Here is a 16,349-nt window from a genome sequence, read left to right as displayed (position 1 = left end):
CAATGCCTTGGGAGCCCACTCCTTGAACCAGTATGCTCTGGATGTGGGACATGGAGTCAAAGATGATGTTGGAGCTCTAAGGTTTAATGTATGCCCTGGTGGATTTTGGATATGTGTGGGGCCTGTTACCTTTTTCTTTTGGCCAGTTTCTCCCTTTGGAATGTGAATGTTAACCCAATGCCTGTGCCATCATTGTACGTTGGAAGTAAATAACTTATTTTTGATCCTACAGGCTTATAGGTGGAAGGGACTTGCCTTGAATCTCAGATGAGACTTTGGTCTTTGGACTTGATGTCATAAAAAGTTAAGAATTTGGGGGACTGTTGGGAAGAGATTATTGTATTTTGCAATGTTAGAAGGATGTGAGATTTGGGGAGCCAGGAGTACAATAATATGGTTTGGATATTTGTCCCCTCCAAATCTCATGTTGAAATGTGACATCCCCAGTGTTGCAGGTGGAGCCTAGTGAGAAGTGTTTGGTCATGAGGGTGGATCCCTCATGAATGGCTTGGTGCCCTCCCCACAGTAATGAGTTCTTACTCTGTTAGTTCACACAGGAGCTGGTTGTTTAAAAGAGTCTGGTGTCTCTCTCCTGCTCACTCTCTTGCCATGTGATATGCCTGCTTTCCCTTTGTCTTCTGCCATGGCTGTAAGATTCTTGAGCCCTCACTAGAAGCACATGCTGGCAGTATAGCCTGAAGAATCATGAAATAGAACTTTATAAATTACCCAGTCTCAGGTATTCCTTTATAGAAACACAAACAGACTAACACAAAAGAGAGCTAAAAGTGAGTGTGTATAGTGAGCCTTTTAAGGAGTGCTTCTTTTACTTGGCAAACAGCCTAATATTTAGTTGTCTAACCTGTGACCAGGACCTCCCTCACATAGGCAAGGAGTTTATACTGGCAGATGCCCTTGTGACTCTAGTCTGACCCACGTCCATTCCCTCTGATGATGGGGCAGCCTTTAATTCTTCAGATGGAAAGTGAAAATTTAATACACCACCTCAATAAAAAACAAGTTCAAAGAGTTTTTGTTTACAGATCCTGGGCAAGGAGGGCACAATGAGCTGGGAAGGCAGTCTTCAGTCCTCAGGTCAAGCAAGGAAGCAATGAAGAGTCAGACAAAGAAAGAGAGCGTATGGCAACTGGAAGTATATAATATAAGGGAATAGGATGTGGGCCACTTAAATTGGAAAAGCTGGGAGTCCAGTCAATGAGGCAGGGGAGACTTCTCTAAGTTTTCATCTCTAGCCACCAGCTTGTGCCACTTGGGCATGGTATAGAACTGGAAACTGTATCAAGGGTTATTGAGTCCTGATTCTGGTACGAGAAAATAAAACTTGTAGTCAAAATGGATGCTGAGACAATATAAAATTATGAGAATTAACTACAAGGACATTATGTTAATTAAAATAAGCAAGGCAGAGATAACTACCACAGGATCTTACTAATCTGTGAAATCTAAAGAAGTTGATCTCATACAAATAGAGAGTAGAATCAAGGTTACTGGGGCTGGGGTGCTTGGAGCAGAGGGTTGAGGAGATATTGGCCAAAGGATACAAAATTTCAATTAAGAAGAATACATTCAATAGATCTACTGTGCAATACAGTAACTATAGTTAGTAATACAGTCTTGTGCCATGTTTTGGTCCATTACAGACTACATATAGGATGATAGTATCATATGATTTAATAATGTATTTTATTGTACCCTTTTAATGTTTACATATGCTGAGATATGCAAATACTATTGTTCTACAATTGCCTACAGCATTCAGTACAGTAATATGCCATACAGGTTAGTAGCCTGGGAGCAATAGGTTATACCATACAACCCAAGTGTGTTGTAAGCTATACCATGTAGGTTTGTATAAGTAATTTCTGATGTTTGCACAGTGATGAAATTGCCTAAAACGCATTTCTCAGAATGTATCCCCATGGTTAAGTGACAAATGAGTGTATATTGTATTCTTGAAAAATGCTGAGGGAGTGGACATCAAGTAATTTTTTGCCATAAAAATGATAACTATGTGAGATAATGCATATGAGAATTATCTAGGTTTAGTCATTCTGCAATGACTATATACTTCAAAACATCATGTCATACTAGGTGAATTTATCTGTCAATTTAAAACAAAAAAAAAAAATGGAATTGCTGTATAACTTGGATTAGACCCAGAACTATAGTATAAGGAAGTTCTGACTCTGCCTGAAGGCATGCCTCATTGGGACCTGTGGGCAGAAGTAGGATTGCCAAATGCCTACACATGAGTCTTAAAAATTAAGTGTCTTACTTAGAAAGTAACACCCTCTACCCAACTACTTTTTAAAGTATATAAAAATGTTCTTGATTTTGTAAGTGCAGCATACCTATTTTAGGTTTTCTTGTCAGGATTTACAATCATGTACTCCTTCAGCATTATCAAACACCTGATTGTGAAACATAGGGTTCATGGAGGATTGTCTGAAGGGCATGGTCCTCAGATATTCACCTATGCCTACATGTCCTTAACCTAGAATCAATGATTTTTTATGATGTACATGTGTAGTTTTCAGACACACCCAAGTGTGAAAAGTAAAGTTTATAGAGGATTGCCTGAATGGCATGGTCTTCAGGTTTTCAGCTATGCCTAGGTTTCTTTAACCTAGAATCAATGGTTTTTAGAATGTACTTGAGTAGGTTTCAGATGGCCCTTCAAGCCCCTGGATTGGGCTTGATACACTGATGAAAGCATGCATGCCAAATATTTTAAATATTTCAAGAAAAGAGTATATAACTTCAATTAGATTATCATTTGAAAGATTACTACATGTTATTCACCTGCTAACGCTTTTCAAATCTCTGTATCTATGGCCTAGATATTTCAAAAATCATTATTCGCTGTTCTGTAATCAAGTAATTGATGAAAAGAATAGGAACTGTTGAGTACTAAGATTAAAGACCAGTAGTTCCCTATATTCACAACAGAATCACTTGGGTGCTTTTTTTAAAAGATACACCATCACATTCTGTCCTTTGCATATGAAATGAAAAAAGTATGGTGAAAACTGGTAACTGTATGTTTCAGAAAACTTTTCATGTTGTTCTTATGGACTAAGAAACATTGATTCATGCCATGAACCTAAGAACAAAATGGTACCTTGTCAATATTCAGAAAAGGGACAGCCAATAATATTATTTATATTATCATTTAGTGGTAGCCATCAAAACCCTTGATGTGCATATGATGACATTTATTAAACTTACTATGTTCTTTTGTAAGCTTCTTCTTGTTCATGTTAGTATAAACCCTTCTCATGAAGCCATGAAACCACATATTGAAAAGGCTATTTATATCTCTTCAACTCAATATAAATAGAAATGTAGACCAGAATTGGAAGCTATTAGTGTCCCATTGTGCATATAAAGGTGCATCTTGTTTTTAATTTTATGGCATAAATTAGAGAACTGAATAATGGCTTATATTAAAAATTATAAATAAAATAGAAACAGGTATATGTATGTCTGGAAATTTATACATATACTTATCTATATGGTTTTAGAACTTGCTTGTATTTGTGAGATAATAGGAAAAGAAAATATCACTGTATTATCTTCTATATAAACTTATGCTCACGGGCACCTTCTATTAGAATGGCTTGTGTTTCATTCATTCCATAAAATACAGATTTTCCAACTCTGCCAATGAATCAGATTCTTTGGATGTGAAGTGTAAGAGTCTCCATGTTTAATAAGTACTTCAGATAAGTCTTGTTCTCACTCACATTTGAGTACCACTGTCCCGTTTGGCATGGAGTGTGTTAATTTTCTTGAAAGCCACATAGAATCAATGCAAGTATTTATGTCCTGATGGTTCTTAAAATCCTAATCAGAGCAATTATATTCCCTAAAAAATATCATAATTAGGTAGATACATAAAGAGGCCATTAAATTAAAATTGTGTTCTAAACTAATCTAAAGAACTAAATCATTTTATTGTTGACCACTCACTCATGCTAACATATTCTAAGCTTTATATGCTTGATGTTTGAAAAGAAGACTATTTCAGCCAGGTGCGGTGGCTCAGACCTGTAATCCCAGCACTTTGAGAGGCCGAGGTGGGCAGATCACCCCGAGGTCAGGAGTTCAAGACCAGCCTGGCCAACATGGCGAAATCCCATCTCTACTAAAAAATACAAAAATTAGCTGGGCATGGCGGCGCATGCCTGTAATCCCAGCTACTTGGGAGGCTGAGGCAGGAGAATCGTTTGAACCTGGGAGGCGGAGGTTCCAGTGAGCTGAGACTGCACCACTGCACTCCAGCCTGGGTGACAGAGCAAGACTCCATCTCAAAAAAAATAAATAAATAAAGGAAAAAGACTTTTAAACTTTATTATAAACATTATCTATTGTAGGTTAAAAAACAATCAGCATTTATCAATAAAAAACATCATCTAGGTAGATCAAAGAGAGAGGTCAGTAAGGCAATTATTTAATATTAAAAGATATATACTAAGGCTCCTAAGACTCAATGTGTTCACTTGAGAGACGTGGGTTTTGGTGGCTGTTTTTCTGCTATGAGTGGACTTTTGCAAATGAGTTTTGTATTTTTTATTAAAACGTAAAATTCAAAGTTGAGATTTTAACATTTGGATTCTTAGAAGTAGTATCATTTACGTTCCAACTCAAAATTTCTATATGTTTTTCTATAAAATGAGAATAATAATTGTTTACAAATTATCTCTGGAAATGAACATAATTCATTTACAAACTAATTGCTTTTTAAAAACTTTTTCTTCTCGGAGATCTCCCATCTTTAAGAAAATAATTCATTTATTTTTAAAACTTTAAATTATTTCAAGAATAAACACCGTTCGTTATTATTCATTTTGTTTTGTTTGCATGCTTCCAAATGATATCTGCTCATTATAAGTTGTTTAAGCAATATAGAAAAATGCAAAGAAGAAAATAGCAACAAGAAATCACTAAAATTCTCTCCACCCCTAAATAAGTATTGTAACAGAAAAGTGTGTTCTGAGTAGACATGGCCTGAGCACATGTTGATTAGTGCCTGGAGGGATTGTCTAAGATGTGATTTATTTCCAAGCTAAAATTAAGAGTGCCAATTGGAGTTTTACTTGCTCTGTTGAGGGGAGATCACAACTGTAGATGAGCTGCCGAGGAGAGGTTTGTCTGTCTTGGAAATCAAGGGCAGAGCTCATAGGTCTGAGTAATCTGAGAGGGCAAGGCCTACTGAAGCCTGTCACGAATGCTGAATAGGCCTTCAGATTTAGACAGGGAGTCCAATTCTATTGATCCCAGTATGACTGGAGGATGTTACTATAGTGGATGAAATTTCTCTCAGTGTCTTTAACATAAACAAATTTACACTCCCACCAACAATGCAGCAGAGTTCCTAGGGCCAGATCCATACCAACCCCCAGTAATACAAAACTTGAAAACTTTGCTGCTCTGAAGGGTATAAATAATATCTTATTATAGTGACATAGGCACTATAACGTATATATATATATGTGTTAGAGCAATTTGCTTTTTCTAATTACTAGTGAATTTCTATTTGAAGTGTTTCCCCTATAATCTACATATTTTGACTATTTTTCACTCTGTTTTTTAGTGAATGCTGACTTAAAAAAGGCAATAGACTATAAATAGGGCAGGCAAGTTTGACAGCTATTCAACATCAAACCAAGTTCCATCATTCAGAGCAGCCAAGCTAACAATACTGTTGAAATCAACAGTCAGGTAGTGTGCTGCTTATTTTCTGCTTGGACCTTGAGGTTCATTATGTGCTCTTTTCCTGCTTTTCTCTGTGCCTCAGGAAGCTGATGGCATGGTCTTGCATCAACTGACCTTTCCAGTTCTCTGCTTCTGTTTAGGATTGGCCAAAGAAATTCCCAAGGGCAGTTGGAAGATGGAAATACTTCTATCACCTTGCTTTTGTAGCCATTGGTGAGGCAAAAGTTTACAGTTTCTAGTCTCTGTGTGTTTTCTCAGTCTTGGTGGATCCCTTAACCTCTTCCCAAACTTTACGAACCATCCTTTCATTAAACCTTCTCTAAGAACCATTTTAAGTATATATCTATGTCCTGGTGCATTCTATCTGATAGAGGCAGGCATGACAGATTTCTTAAAACATATTCGGCAGAACTGTATTTCTGAATGATGCCAAAATCTGAAAAGTAATATATTCCTTATTGACAGAGGTCATTGGTAGAGCTACTGAAACTAAATTCAAAGGAAAAAAAACCATGTCTTTTTAAAGGATACCATTGTTTTCTTAAAGTTTTACAAGCCAGCACTATGTACTAGGGATCAAAGGTCTCCAAGTTGACTTATTTGTAAGGGCAATCAGCAGAGCCTATGCTTTTTTTCCTTGAACGTGGGCAATGGTCTATTTGATACATAGTCTACGGAGCACTTTTGCCACCACCTTTATATCTCAGGAAGGATTTGGAATGACTCTGAATACAGGTTGCATAGGCTATGAAGTAGGAATTGTGAGGCTAGGCTCAAATGCAAAACTCCAAAACAGATGAGGTGAAATACTAAGCAACTACATTTGCTAATGGAGACTATCAACTACGCTGTATACCACAAAATGTACTGGAAAAAAAAGTGCTCGCATTTTGCCACTTATAACTTTATGATAACCTTAGAAATTATGACTATATCTATTTTACTTACAAGCAAACTGTGCCTGGGAAATTTACTTAATTTACAGTAATTCAGCAAGTGACAAAGTTAGGGTTTAAATTCAGTTCAGTCTGGTTTATTTAGTAACAGGTGCTGTGAAAATTTGTGCTATTTTCCTTGAAATCAAAATAAAGTCCAAGGAAACAGCCTCCAACAGTCTTAACTTCTAAAATTTATTTCACAACTCTTTAATTCCCCTTTGCATTTTCAGTTTTGAGTAGAAACTGTTTCAGTTATCTATCACTACATAAGTAACTACCCTAAACTTTAATTGTATTTTGCTCATGATTTCATGATTCAGGAAGTTGAGAAGGACTAGGCTGGGTGGTTAATGGCTGATCCATGTGATGTTGGCTGGGATAATTGGAGATGGAGGATGCACTTTCAAAATGACTTCTTTACTCTCATGTTTGACACCTCAGTGTTTCTTTTCCTCTCTCTGTATGGATCCTCACAAATAGTGGTCTCAGGGTATTCATGCTTATTACATGGTAGTCTCTAATAGATGAGGTATAAGGTATAAGCTGCCTGTGCTATTGAAGTTAGGCTAAGAACTGGCAAACTATTATTGCATTATTAACCAAAGCAGGTAAAAACCAGTCCAGATTCATGAGAATAGAAAAAAGATTCTCTTTCTCAATAGGAGGAATGTCAAATAAGTTGTGGCCATCTTTAAACTGTTATCTTTCGTTTTTAACATAAACTGAGCTTTTACTACATTCTTATAAGGTACAATGCTTCAAACTTTGAACTGTTGTTTCATTAAATTTTCTCAGCAGTCCTGTAAAGGGGTTATGAAAAAATAACAACTGGTTGAACATTAATGCTGACCTTAAATTACTATTATGGCCCCACTAGTGTTTACAGCAAATATTTATTCTATTAACTATTAGTATGCTTATTTTTAAATTGAGGAAGCTAAGGCTAAGTGGTGTCGAGTAACTTGACCCAAATTATACAGTTTGTAAGTAAAAGTGTTATAAAGCATTTGATAGCAGTTCTGCCTGACTAGCACCATTGTATTTTCTAAAAATGCCCCATCACTTTTTTGGAAAAATAATTCCATGAATATGCAATCTGCAAGGTCATTTTATTTTATTTTATTTTAATCTTTACTTGAGCTCTGACACATATACATTTTTCCTTTATGTTGTGTGTTATCATTTATTTTTGTGAATTACAAAGTCCATTTTGTAGTTGTCAGTTCAGGCCCTGCAAGAAGCAACACCAAGGCAATTTTAGATGTGCAAGATATTGGAGATCTATTAGGGAAAATGCCTGTGAAAGATAAAGAGGGAGAGGGCCAGAGTAGACATGGAGTGCCTTCAGAATATGATTCCCGTGTGCCCATTGTGAAAGAAAGAAACATAGAAAAAATTGGATATTACATTTCTTGTATCACAGTTCCAGTTACGAAAGTCAGCCAGCCTGGTGCAGAGTATTCAAGCAAGGGTTATCCACTGGAGGAGTCCCATGTCAGACAGGAATGGGCCAGCTCTAAGGTCCCTCTCCATGTTTACGCATTGGCTAGAGACAGCCTAGGGTAAGCAGCCTTGTTGTGAGCACTGTGGTAGATGAAAAAGGAAGTAGCTGGAGACTGTCAGAAAGCTGCTCCCTGTAGTAGGTTCTCTTGCCCTCTGCAAGCCTCATGTGTTAGTTCATTAGGGCTGCTATTGAGAGACAAGAGGCAAGAAAATTCCAAGCATAAAAGGGTGGGTGCCTGGTGAAACCTCACCTTCAAACCAAAGTAGCCTGAAACCTGTGGCCCAAAGTGAGAACTTCTATTCCTGTTTGCTCATTCTCTCCCAATTGGTTCTTTCTGAATAATGCATTTTTACCAATCAAATGTTGCTTTTCCCAAAACTACCTATGGCCCACTCCACCCCCGTCCTGCACCTATAAAGACACCAGACTCAGTCAGTAGAGTGGAGAGATGGCTTGACTTTGGAAAGAAGATGGCCAAACTTTGGGGAAGATGAGATGGCTTGAGTTCGGGGAAGGGACAGATGAACTTCAAGGAAAACTATCTGCCTTTCCCATTCCCTCTCCAGCTACCCTCTTCGCTGAGAGCCAGTCCACCATTCAATAAAATTCTTCACCTTCACCATCTTTCAAATGGCTGCGTGACCTCATTCTTCTTGGATGCTGGACAAGAGCTCAAGACCCACTGAGTGTGGATACCCAAAAAATGCTGTCACATCGGCCCTTTGCCCTTGATGGCAGAGGGAAACCGCCCAACAGGATGAGGCAAAGGGCCAGCTGAGCTGTTAACACACAGCCGTCCACAGACAGCAGAACTAAAGGAGCATTGTAACACCCCCTCTGGGGTCTTGGGGTCTCAGGCATGCCCCTTATTTGAGCACCACCACACGGAGCTTGCTTCTACCAGCGCCTGGAGTGTCTGGCCTGGTCCTGCACTCATTTGCTCATGGGCTCCCTCCCACAAGGGGTTGAGTGCAGCAGACCCAGTAAACATTCATCCTTGTCACGAGTCCAACAAAAGGGACAAGAAAAGTCCTACCTCACTATCTAGCAACAAAAATTTATTTTTCACAAATTTAGAGGCTGGAAAGGCTGCAATCAAGGTGCCAGCAGATTAGGTATCTGACAAGGACTGTTTTCCTCAAAACAGCACCTTCTCACCATGTCCTTACATGGTAGAAAGGGTAAGGTAGCTTTCAGGGGCCTCTTTACAAGAGCACTGATCTCATTTTTGAGGATTCAGACCTCATGAGCTAATTATCTCCCAAAGGCTTCACCTCCTAAAACCATCACATTGGTGATCAGGTTTTAGCATGTGAAACGTCATGGCACTCCTACCTGTGAAAGGAGAGGGAGAATATGATGATGCTTTGGCTCATCACATGTCAATGTCAATTAAGACTTTGTGCCTAATTGTTCTGTAAATAGTCCTCTTTTCTCAATGTACAGTCACGAGGGTAAACAATGTCCCTAGGTCCCTTTGGGGAAAGGCTGGGAGGATCATTAAAATATATACTTGCTAAAATGTTGCAGGGTCCTTCCTCCTGGGCATCTGGTCACCTCTTCAGCCTATAGGTTTCAAACTGAAAATTTAAATCAAGAATCTGAGGAAGGGACTGTGACTTTTAATCAAGGCTTTTCATTGTAGATGCTAAGCAGTGCCCTTGTTGGCTGACCATGGCTTTTGCCCAAGGGATGGTACAGCCTATAAATTCCCTTCATAACTCTCTGGGGGTTGTTCCTCTAACCTTGCTAATATCTATCACTTTCATCCCCCTGATTTCTGGCAGTTAGGCACTGCCACCTCACCTATATTTTTCAAGGCATCACTATGCTCATGGACATTAATGAGCCCATCTCTGTGTCCACCTCTCATATGGTCAGGCCTAGCTGTAGTAATGCCAGTGTCTTTATACCTATGTATTCTTGATAGCTTTAAATCACTGGCAGGATTATGGCCCTCCCAGGGATTAAAATTCTTTGAGGGGCTTCGGATGTCACCTAATAAATACATTGTAGCATGATGGTATTTTTGAGCCTTTTTCTTCCTTTCACTATGTTCTCAGAAAAATGGAGGCATTGCTATTTCACTTATCATAGACTAGCATTTTCTGTAGGCTTCTTGGATGCATAGCAGCTAATTTGCCTGATCATCTATTCTTATATTCAGACCCCCTTAATCACAAAATCTCAAAATCCAATCAGAGGGCTTCTCTCTGTGCATGCTAGCTAATACTTATAGTGGCTTCAGAATGCAGCCTACTTTCTCCCTTACCAAGTCCAGCCTTTCCTCAGATGAATTAAATCCAGTTAACAGTCAAACCATCAGCACTGAAGGTGTGGACAGCTCCTTCAGGGGGAATTTAGTATCAGCAGTTGCACCTACCACCTAGTCAGCAATGCACCCATTCCCTGTTAAACAATACATCCATCCCCTCTCAGCAGCATACCTATTCCCTGGTCAACAGTGCACTCATCCACCTCGTCAGCAACGTACGCTTCCTCTTTCAGCAGTGCATCCATCCCCTATCAGCAGTTGACCCATATCCTCTCAGCAGTGCAACCATTCCCTGTCAGCAACACACCATCCATGGTCATTTGTTTACCCATTCCCTGTCAGAAGCACACCCATCCCCTCGACTTCAGTGCACCCATCCATCTGGTGAGCGATGCACTTATCCCCTTCCAGCAGTGCACCCATCCCACTTGCAGCAGTACCTCCATGCTCCTGGTTTGCAGTGCTACCATTCTTCTGATCAGCAGTGCACTCATTGTCTGTCAACAGTGTACCCAACATTTGTCAGCAGTGTACTCATCTTTTCTCAGTAGCGCACCCATCCCCATGTCAGCAGTGCACCCATCCCTTTGAAGCAGGGAACCCATCCATCTGGTCAGAAGTGAAACAACCCCCTGCCAGCTTTGTAGTCATCCTCTGTCAGCAATGGATCTCCTGAACAGAAGAGAAAGAGGAGTCAAACAATCAAGCTGAGTCTATGGGAATAGAGTCTTTTTCCTCTAGTTCAAATGCTGGGCAAGTATGAGCATGGGAGCTGCCTAATTTCAGGGCACAAGAGAAAAATCACACATCCATGTCCTTCCACAGATAAGCCAATCACCTCCAGTTTAGATATGCCTAAAGTAGCTCAAGTTAGGATTCTGACTGTGGCAAGTAATCAAGTTGATTAAAAGAGAGACTTTTAAAAACGTACTTAAATTTTAAAGAATTAACTAAAATCTCTGTGGATTGGGCTCTCCATCTATAAAACTCTATCTCCTAGGGTTGTTTTGAGGATGAAGTGAGTTTTTGCTGAAGGAAAATATTTGAACAGGGCCTGCATTTTAAGTACTCAATACAGACTATCTATTATTATTAGGTCCTGAGTATTTATTTATTATAATATCACAGATTTTGGAGATGAAAATAATACCATTATATATTTATTACATATATCATTTAATATAATTTTAAAAATTAAAGTACAGTTATGTAAATTTATGTTATTTGAGATAAAGAAGCAATAATGCTTTATTGCATTTTATTGTTATTTAAAGTATCTATGATAAATACCATTAATATAATAAAAAACCTCTTCAAATAATAGTGGCTCAATAAATATTTACTGAAACTTCACAAGTCAGAATCTCAAAAGTTAATGAGAAAAAACAGTCTTTATTGATCTATAAAATGTAGGAGGTATGTTTCAGTTTTTAAAAATATGGTGCAAGAAATGTTACATGAATGTAATCTTTGCATACATTTTATTACATAGGGTTATGAACTGATGTATAAGATGATAAACACAAGTTGAACAGGTGCTTTTTTCATCAATTATTATTTTGCTAATATTTTACATTAGAGGAACAAAAACACAATTCAAAACAAAATACTTTATACATCAGGTTCAAGATATTTATTATTTTCTTCTCTACATCTAAGGATAATTTGAAGTTCAAACTAACCTTAGTCTTTAAAAATACTTTAAAATAGAAAGCACCAGTTATGATTCCACATTTAACAGCATCGCCTACAAATACAGAATCCTGACATCCAAGATAAATGAACAACAAATAGAAAGGGCTACAGAAAGGTTCAAATCCATTTGATGTGTGGACAGTTGTAAAGAATGTTGAGCTTTCTATTTTTGTTTGTTTGGATCTATAGACTACAAATCAACTTCTGGAAATATTTCTTAATGTGCCAATTAAGTAAAGAAAAACCCTTTACTATATATATTTTTAGTTAATAATCATAAAAACACTCCAACACAATAATTTGTTGTAGAAAAATAATAAAATGATCATACATCATTCCTAAAACTTTCTGTGGAAAGAAATAATGAAATAAGATATAATATACAAAACTTAAAATATAAAATTAGGTAAATTGTTCAGGAAAAGTGTGGCAATAATGAGGCTGTTTTGAGAAACTGTCTTTTTCTTCTAAATAGTTCCACAAGGAACTCCCTCTTCCACCCACCCACCACACAGTCGCTAAGAGGCAATTGGAAACTTGTGGAAGTTTTTCAACACCACTTTATGCTAAAAATTCTCAATAAACTAGGTATTGATGGAACATATCTCAAAATAATAAGAGCTAATTATGACAAACCCACAGCCAATATCACACTGAATGGGCAAAAGCTGGAAGCATTCCCTTTGAAAAGGGGCACAAAACAAAGATGCCCTTTCTCACCACTCCTATTCAACATAGTATTGGAAGTTCTGGCCAGGGCAATCAAGGCAAGAGAAAGAAATAAAGCGTATTCAAATAGGAAGACAGAAAGTCAAATTGTCTGTTTGCAGATGACATGATTGTATATTTAGAGAACCCTATCATCTCAGCCCCAAATATCCTTAGGCTGATAAGCAACTTCAGCAAAGTCTCAGGATACAAAATCAATGTGCAAAAATCACAAGCATTCCTATACACCAATAACAGACAAACAGAGAGCCAAATCATGAGTGAACTCCCATTCACAATTGCTACAAAGATAATTAAATACCTAGGAATCCAACTTACAAGGGATGTGAAGGATCCTTTCAAGGAGAACTACAAATCACTGTTAAAGGAAATAAAAGAGGACACAAACAAATGGAAAAACATTCCAAGCTCATGGATAAGAAGAATCAATATCGTGAAAATGGCCATAGCGCCCAAAGTAATTTATAGATTAAATGCTATCCTCATCAAGCTAACATTGACTTTCCTCACAGAATTAGAAGAAACTACTTTAAATTTCATATGGAACCAAAAAAGAGCCCACATAGCCAAGACAATCCTAAGCAGAAAGAACAAAGCGGAAGGCATCATGCTACCTGACTTCAAACTATACTACAAGGCTACAGTAACCAAAACATCATGGTACTGATACCAAAACAGATAGACATATAGACCAATGGAACAGAACAGAGGCCTGAGAAATAACACCACACATCTACAACCATCTGATCTTTGACAAACCTGACAAAGATGGGGAAAGGATTCCCTATTTAATAAATGGTGGTGGGAAAAGTGGCTAGCCATATGCAGAAAACAGAAACTTGACCCCTTCCTTATACCTTACACCTTATAGAAAAATTAACTCAAGATGGAATAAGACTTAAATGTAAGACCTAGAACTATAAAAACCCTAGAAGAAAACCTAGGCAACACCTTTTAGGGCATAGGCATGGGCAAAAACTTCATGACTAAAACAATAAAAGCAATGGCAACAAAAGCCAAAATTGAAAAATGGGATGTAATTAAAGAGCTTCTGCATAGCAAAAGAAACTGTCATCAGAGTGAACAGGCAACCCACAGAATGGGAGAAAATTTTGGCAATCTATCCATCTGACAAAGGGCTAATATCTAGAATCTACAAAGAACTCAAACAGATATACAAGAAAAAAAACCATCAAAAGTGGGTGAAGGATATCAACAGATACTTCTCAAACAAAGTCATTTATGTGGCCAAACAAACCCATGAAAACTCATCATCACTGGTCATTAGAGAAATGCAAATCAAAACCACAATGATATATCATCTCACACCAGTTAGAATGGCGATCATTAAAAAGTCAGGAAACAACAGATGCTGTAGAGGATGTGGAGAAATAGGAATGCTTTTACACTGTTGGTGGGACTGTAAATTAGTTCAACCATTGTGGAAGACAGGGTGGCAATTCCTCAAGGATCTAGAACCAGAAATACCATTTGACCCAGCAATCCCATCAATGGGTATATACCCAAAGGATTATAAATCATTCTACTAAAAGACACATGGACACATATGTTTATTGCAGCACTGTTCACAATAGCAAAGACTTGGAACCAACCCAAATGCCCATCAATGAGAGACTGGGAAAAGAAAATGTGCATGGAATACTATGCAGTCATAAAAAAGGATGAGTTCATGTCCTTTGCAGGGACTTGGATGAAGCTGGAAACCATCATTCTCAGCAAACTAATACAAGAACAGAAAACCAAACATCTCATGTTCTCGCTCATAAGTGGGAGTTGGACAATGAGAACACATGGACACAGGGAGGGGAACATCACACACCAGGGCCTGTCAGGAGGTGGGGGGCTAGGGAAGGGATAGCCTCAGGAGAAATACCTAATATAGATGACAGGTTGATGGGTGCAGTAAACCACCATGGCACGTGTATACCTATGTAACAAAACTGCACGTTCTGCACATGTATCCCAGAACTTAAAGTTAAAAAAAAAAAAAAAGAAACTTCTGGAAGTTTTTAATTGAATCATTTGTTTAGTGAAATAAGCCAAGCACAGACAGACAAATATTGCATGTTTTCACTCGTATGTAGGAGCTAAAAATGTGGATCTCATGAAGATTATAGATTGGTTGTTACCAGAGGCCAGGAAGGATGAGGAGAGGGGAATGAAGAGAGAGGTTGATTAATAGGTAGAAGTACACCATTAGATAGAAGAAATAAGACATAGTGTTTGGTAGATCAGCAGGGTGACTATAGTTTACAATAATTTGTTATGTATTTCAAAATAGCTGGAAGAGAATAATTCAAATGTTTCTAAAGAAAAGGCAAATATTTAAAGTAATGGATATATAATTACACTGATTTGATCTTTGCAAATTAAGTGAATATATTAAATTATTACATGCACCCCTAAACTATGTATGTTATTATGTATGAAGAAACTGAATTTTAAAATTTGTGGCATTATTTTTAAAATTTTCACAGTACCTGATTCTGTAGGTTGGGTGTTTTCAAGTTAACCTACTTATTTGAGTGTTAAATTCAGAGGTTAAGTTCAAATATATTTAACATCCAAGCTTACACTCTCTGACATTCCAAAAAGCTATGAAAAACTAAAATTAATTAATTTGGAAATACATCTCTGTCTCCCTGTGTTCTCAACATGGACTATTGATGGTCATATGTGGAAGTTGAGCATTAAATGCCATCAATGAGGCTATTAGGATTTCAGGGTCAAGTGGCAGAATTATGCAAGGGTGAAAATGGGACTGTTTAGAGAAATGCAATACAAAAGGAATTAAAAGTGTTTTGATTCTAGCTTTAGAGATGTAAAATCAATGGCACCATTAACAAGAATGAAGAGTTGTGATTTCACCAAGGTTAGAGCCAATAAAGGTTCAAGAACAAGCTTAAGATAAATGAGCTTAATCCCACTTTCCCCATTAGCCCTCATAACAACATGCTTCCCAAAGCCCCACTCCTCCCATCCATTACCTACCCCCACACTATGTAAATAATACAATATATGCTTCGTGGACAAGCACATCTGCAAAACAAGTCCCTGAATCTCCAACTCAAATATGTTCCTGCTTGTAACTTTAACTCCCTCTTATAAAGAAACTTTGGAGGTAGCACTTTTTGGAAGAGAATGTTAAGATAATTTTTTGATGTGCTGAAGTTATTTTCAGAATCAGGACCAGTAATATTCCCCTGATGGAAATCCATGAGTGTGGAGAGTAGAAGAAAATTTGAAATGGGAATCGTGTTGGCTGACAGCTCATTTTAGAATATGATTTGAGAATGATAGCAAAGTAATAACTTTTTTTTTTTTTTAGAAAAATACAAAAACTAAGCAACACATTGATTTTGATTGGTTTCACTTAGGCTGTGTTTTTTCAGCTGACAAAACTAAATATCTAAAGGCTCCATAATGATGAAAGAGAGACAAAATGGAT

General features: G+C 37.6%; 1 long non-coding RNA gene across 5 annotated transcripts in view; it reads left to right on the top strand.

Moving 5' to 3' along the window:
* LOC134810405 (uncharacterized) overlaps positions 1-16,349 on the top strand; it is a 361,094-nt gene that overhangs the window by 302,661 nt on the left and 42,084 nt on the right. The window lies entirely within an intron of this gene.

Source organism: Pan troglodytes, chromosome 6 (assembly GCF_028858775.2).
Source record: "Pan troglodytes isolate AG18354 chromosome 6, NHGRI_mPanTro3-v2.0_pri, whole genome shotgun sequence".
NCBI lineage: Eukaryota > Metazoa > Chordata > Mammalia > Primates > Hominidae > Pan > Pan troglodytes.
The sequence above is the reverse complement of the archived record's forward strand: the minus strand, read 5'-3'. Positions and strand labels throughout refer to the sequence as shown.